Consider the following 6,284-nt stretch of genomic DNA (forward strand, 5'->3'; position numbering starts at 1 on the left):
TTCCTTCCTTCCTTCCTTCCTTCCTTCCTTCCTTCCTTCCTTCCTTCCTTCTTTCCTTCCTTCCATACATCTATCATTTAGAAACTAACAGCAGAAGGACATGTAAATGCACTTTAAGTTACTCTTTCATATGAACAAGTTCTGAATTTAGTAGTCACCTCTTGGTGGGAAACAAGAACTATGAGATATCACGGACAGCACAGTGAATGTATGTTCTGGCTGTGTGACAGCAAAAATGACTTACAAAACTGACATTAGAAGTGGGTTGACAGTCTCTTGGAGAGTGTTATGTACTGCATTTATGGTGCCATATCTTAATTTGATTGTTGTGTTTTGTTTAAGTACTTTAGTATCATCATCTAAAAAAGGCAGACACAGAATTAGAAACAAATTCTAGGTGGGTAACAGAAATATTAGAAAGCAACAGAGAACACATTCCCTGTAAGAAGAGATTGAAAAGATTATTTAGTCTGGATAGTAAAAAAAAAAAAGCAAGAGAACATACAGCATAAGAGTCAGGAAAAATAATAGATAGTGGGCAGAAAGCCAACTAAAATCTTCTTCTCAGCCTTCATAGTGATCTAAGAATTGGGAATGCTCAGACACAAAAAGAAAAAAAGAATAATTGACACAATGTGCAATTGATCTCTGGGCACCAGTGTTGCAGGATATTACAAGTACGAATAGCAGACAGTTGGCTGAAAGACTGAGAAGATTGCCAGACACCAATATTAAATGAAAATGTCATCTAGGTAAGATAAAAATAAATCCATCTAGCTTTATTCAGAAGGGCACATAAAGGTAAGAAGAAAGATAGAAAGATGAGTATATTACAGGGATGGTGGGAATACAAGGGCCCATGTGTTCCTGTGGCAGACAGTCTCAGTCACCTGTTGATGTTCGTGGTAAGCTATTGGTAGGACACCAATTTCTGCTTGAGTTCAGCTGTTGGGAGCATCCATTAATAAATACTTGGGTGAAGTTCACTTCCACTGTTACTCTTCTGCACTAACAGTTTTAAAGCAGGGAATTGTAGCTTTTCATACAGATGAGAGGAGACGTTTCTCAGCAAGACAGTGACATTGCAGAAATTATGGGCAGCTTTGCACTAGCACTGCTTGTATTAGCTGTGTGTGGCTGAGTAGCAAACTCAGTGGAAGAAGTAGGTGAGCTCTGACATTCCTCCACTTCAAGGTGAAAAAACAAGCTGTGGTGCTGCAGACGAAGCATATGAGTTCACACCAAGCAATAAAGAAAACATCTAAGGTTTTGATTTCATTTTTTTTTTCTGAGATCCTTTTTCTGTTCTGTGAAAGCCAAATAAAAGCAACAAATAACAAAAAAATCCCTAAACAAACAGTTGAGACTTTGACTTGCGAAACTGTATTTGCATGTTTGTTCTGAAGAGGTTCCCATAGCCCGGCTCTGACTTTTATCTATCCCCACAGGATGTACTCCTACACTTTTTCTTCCAGGGTCCCATGCTTCCTGTGGGTGTTCCCACAGCTGCCAATTCAGACAGCTTGGGTCTGTAATAGGCTTTGCACAATTTTGAAGATGCTTTTCTCTCACTAAGTCAAGTGACTCCACACATGCATGCACACACACATACACACACACACACAAAGGCAGATGTTTAGCATCAGGAATCAAAACAGAATTTTCGCACCACACAGCACATTCTTCTCTTCCTGATACCTTTCATTTCCTCTCTACAGGATATGGAGCAATTTTCCTCTTTTGCTGCTGCTCATGTGAACTCAGGAATCTGTGAATTATTCTAGGACATCTGAATTCCCATGTAATCTTCTCTGAGAGGTACAGGGGTTTGGTTCACTGATGTCTCATGCTTCATTTTTTTCTGCTTAAAAGATAAATACAGTGTTTGAGGAGAGATAATAGCACCGGATTACTTCTTGTCCTTGCAGACTGCGATTTTCAACACTTGAAATACAAGAGCTTCTGAATGCAATCTTTCTGAAGAAAAAGTCAGCTTTCTTTCAGAATAAATGCTGTAACTATGGGCCAGAAATTTCAGAAATGCTACCTAACTTTTCTGCAGAGGGTTCTGCAAGTCCTGGAACTAAAGAAAGCCAGACTCACTGATGCTGCAGATGAATCCTCCCAGTGGTGTCAGTGGAGAGACTCACACTAAAATTCTGGCTGTTTGTGGCTTTAGATTGTCCTGGGCCATTTTCTTGAGGTGATGTATCATTACTTTAGGCGCTCTGATGGTGCTCTGCATGTAGTCCTTGTACACCAGGCTGTTGGATTGCCTAGAAAAGGTGTTATGCTGAGCCCAGCTCAATCTCTTTCTCTGAGGTCCTTCAGCGCTGCCCAGAGAAAGTGCTGCTGCCACACTGTATTGTCCAACACAGAATGCCTACAGACAACCATGCAGTTTGGTACGAAGAAAAACTTGGAAAAAAATGAGTGCTACCAGTCCCAGTACCCAACAGGAAAGGAGGACCTCATTTGTTTGCAACCAGATTCTCTGTCACAGAGATCCAGGGTCCTCAGTATATCTTGGGTTTAGCAATGTGACGCATTTTGTTAAACCATTAGGGTAGATTTAGACTAGATGAGGGTAGATTTAGACTAGATATGAGGAAGAAATTCTTTACTGTAAGGTTGGTGAGACACTGTAACAGGTTGCCCAGAGAGGCTGTGGATGCTGCCTCCATGGAAGCAATCAAGGCCAATCTGGATGGAGCTTTGAGCAACCTGATCTAGAGTGAGCTGTCCCTGTCTATAGCAGGGGGTTGGAACTAGATGATCTTAAAGGTCCTTCCAACCTAAACCATTATATGATTGTATGATTAGAGACAAAAAAGGAACACATTATATAACAAAGGATAAAAGAACTGCATGGCAAACACATATATTCTTTAAGCCATTCATTCATTAAATCACTTCATCAAAGAATTGCAAGCTTTCTTTTCTCGTGGTGGGTTTGAGACCAAAATAAATATGTGGAACATTACAAAATTATCAACACGTGAAATATCTTTCCATCAAGGCACTATGCTGCCTGTGTTGGGCAGGTCTTTAAAGGAACCTATACTTGTTTGGAAGCTGCAAAATTCACACAGAACTGCCCTCTTTAGTTTTCAGTATATTTTAGTGATAAGGATCATCTGAATGCTTTTAAACTCATCATTTTTTAACAATATAACATTTTTTTCCGCCAGGAAAATGTCTGCTTTCCCTGAAAATGTTCATTTTTAGTTCAGAACACTAAATGTCTTCTGTAGACTATAGGATCTTAAAAGCTTTACAGAACTATTTGGTCTTTTGCCCATTTTTAAAAAGGGGTGGGGGGGACATTTTCAGACAGCTATACAAAATAAGCTCTGCTTGCACCAAACCCTTAACATAAACATATCAAGCGCAAGCTTAGCAGCTGCATAGAAGTCAGCATACAAAGAGTGGAAAGGCTTTTGAACTCATGTTTCCAAATTGGATGGGTCTGCAGCGCTTGTATTGGTGGCGGATGAGGGATAGACAGGATCAAGCATACTTCACAGATCTGTAACACTGTGCTCTACGGTTTCCCCTCCAGTTTTTGGAGCTGAGGGAGAGGTGCTATACAAACCTGTGTGGCAGATTTCCTACCCAAGGCTTCCCATACATTATAGGCAGACTAAATGGCCTTTACATTGCTTTAACCCTCCTGAGAATAATGGCTATATCAATTAAACTAACAGAAAGGGCAGCAATGCTGCAAGAAGGAAAGATTCAGTGCTTGGCCTGAATCTTGCAGATATCTCTGCATATTTTGCCAGACATTTGCTGCATTCCTTCAAGCTTCTCAGGAACTTTTTAGCAACAATGTTGAGAGCAATGCATCATATGGTGTGAAGAACACATGTCCTGTTTCTTACAGCTTCCTCCCCACTGCTCTGTTTGCCTTTTGCAACTTCCTAGGAGAGAAATTTGTGAAAGATGGGCTATGCTTTAAAAAGGTGAATCATCAAACTCAAATCCCAACAGCAGCACAACCACCTTGAATGAAAATTAAGTTTTTAACATCTGAGAACCCATACAGACTGGTAGGCATATGTGTTGAATTCTTTATAATCTGTCTATGCTCTTCCTGGCATGTGTCCACTGCTGACATTTTCCTGTTGATACTGTTTCTACATGTACTCATAACCTTCAGACATAGCATGTAAAATTTGTTATTTTCTTATTCTTTCATTCACCTGAAGAGTATCAATTTGCATAGATTTTACTACTGCTAATGATCAGTGAGTATGCAGGGCTTCTTTGCCACGATAGAACTGATCTCTGTTAGAGGAAGAATAGACTCTGGTCAAGACTAGGTTACTAAGTCCAGTTACTAAGTCCAATTAGAAAAATTTTAGAAGAAACATTTCTTTCTGTAAGCCTTCTCAAGCTGACTGTTTCTTTACTTTCTGTTCAAGGTTAAAAGCAGGACTATGTGTCAGTATGGTACTCCATTCTATAAATTATTTTAATCCATAAGTTTTCTAAGAAAGTTTTCACACTCTTCTGACGATCCATTGTAGAAGAGAGGTAAGTGGGAGTTTTCCTGTCTGATTTACTTTATTCATATGCTGTGCTTCTGTATTCCAGCTCTCATCATGGACTTTCCAAGAAGAGAAGAAATACAAACTATATTCTTAAAGCATTACTCCTCTCCAAGTGGTGAGTTCTCAACAGTCAGTAGGCAACACAGATTTCTCATATTAGAAGTGTAGCCACGTCATCTGGTGAACTGATTCAACTCTTCTGAACACTCATCCATTTTAATACGTATGTTGAAAGAAATTATTCTAATGCTGTTCAACACTTGAGATTAAGATAAAAGTGCTTTCAGTATTGGTTTATTCATTTATTTATTATTTTATTTTGAGTCTTCTTTCCCATGTAAAATATTCTAGTTGAATCTTTTCTGCTCTTCTCTATTAAAGTTGTCACCTTTTCAAATACTGGCTCTTTCACTAGTGTTCATGGCTAATGTGACATGAGAAAGAGAATAGAATTTTATCTGGCTTAGACAACATAGCAGTTACAGTAACTTTTAATTTCAGTAGATGGTGATATTGTGAATACATCCTCAGCAATAAACTCAGCTGGTTATTTGGTCAACAGAAGTGCTATACGGGCTGCTAATTGCAACCCTATGTTGGATATGGTTCCAAGTACATGTTCTAAGTGTTAGCCCAGAAGGCAGTTTTCAAAGGAAAAAAGCTCTTCCAGAAAATTCAGTTGTGAGGCTGGTGACTGAGACAAAAGGCACCAGAAACAACTTTAAAAAGCTGCGGTACCTCCTCTTCCTTCCTAATCATCTGGATGTCTTTTTCCTCAGGGAGCATTAGTGGGTATTGACTAACATATTCAGACAAAAAGTATGGAACAGAGACTCTGTGAACTACTCTTTGCATTTAAGTTGATCTTTGTGTAAATCAACTAGGAAGGTAATGGGGTCACACATTTTACAAGATGGGAAAAAAATATTACTAAATAGCTATGATGCCACGGAAAGGGCAAAAGGTTAAGAAAATGATTAGCTTGAGGGAAGAGTCACATATACAGAGGGATGGAAACACTTGGCTAATAAGTGTGTGGCATTCCTCTGCTGTGATTTCAGAATTCACAATACCAACAAGCTTTTCTTTTCTTTTCTGAACTCATCAGAAAGTCTACATCCCCTATAATTAAAAAGGAAGAAAATCAGTAGGAAATGATAAGGGTATGGGAACTAGGAAGAAATTTTGTACTAGTGAGCATTACCACCATTTAGTTGCATGGACACAGCCCAGTGAGCAGAGTTCAATATTGTAAGTCACAAAACAAATCCCTGCTTTTTCTTTGCATGTTTGAATAAAGTTTTCTCAGTTATTTGATGGGACTCTATGCTGATATCAAATAAAGGAATGTATCCTCCATGACTTTGTTTCAATCCTGTTTACTGCCAGCTATGAGTTTTATTGCGTATTATGAACCACCAAATTCCTTAATATGCTCTATTTTAGGGAAAAGATCTCATGGCTTTATTTAGTAGATCTGCCCTGGCTGGCTATGTGTCTGGTTGGATTAGCTGTGAGGCATATTTTGTACAGTGTATACTATAAAATATTCTACTTTCTCTGTCTGGCTGCTCCATATTTTGAAATACAGTTCTATGAGGACCTTGGATATTGCGACTCCCCTTGTGTTTCTTGTCTCTTCTGAAATTCAGTCCTCTTGTAGAATGCTTGCAAAGAACTGCCCTACTAGGCAGAAATAAGGGTTCTTGCAAATTGTCTTTCTTTGGC

The 6,284-nt window shown here is 38.9% G+C and overlaps 1 long non-coding RNA gene across 1 annotated transcript; it reads left to right on the forward strand.

Moving 5' to 3' along the window:
- The first annotated feature begins 1,382 nt into the window (after positions 1 to 1,382).
- On the forward strand, positions 1,383 to 5,952 carry LOC122170370. Its single transcript, XR_006171749.1, has 3 exons — positions 1,383 to 1,818; positions 3,887 to 4,052; positions 4,600 to 5,952. It is a non-coding gene; the product is annotated as an uncharacterized LOC122170370 (long non-coding RNA).
- The last annotated feature ends 332 nt before the right edge of the window (positions 5,953 to 6,284 follow it).

Source organism: Centrocercus urophasianus, unplaced genomic scaffold (assembly GCF_019232065.1).
Source record: "Centrocercus urophasianus isolate 14NV4802_14NV808 unplaced genomic scaffold, USGS_Curo_1.0 seq_686, whole genome shotgun sequence".
Classification (NCBI taxonomy): domain Eukaryota; kingdom Metazoa; phylum Chordata; class Aves; order Galliformes; family Phasianidae; genus Centrocercus; species Centrocercus urophasianus.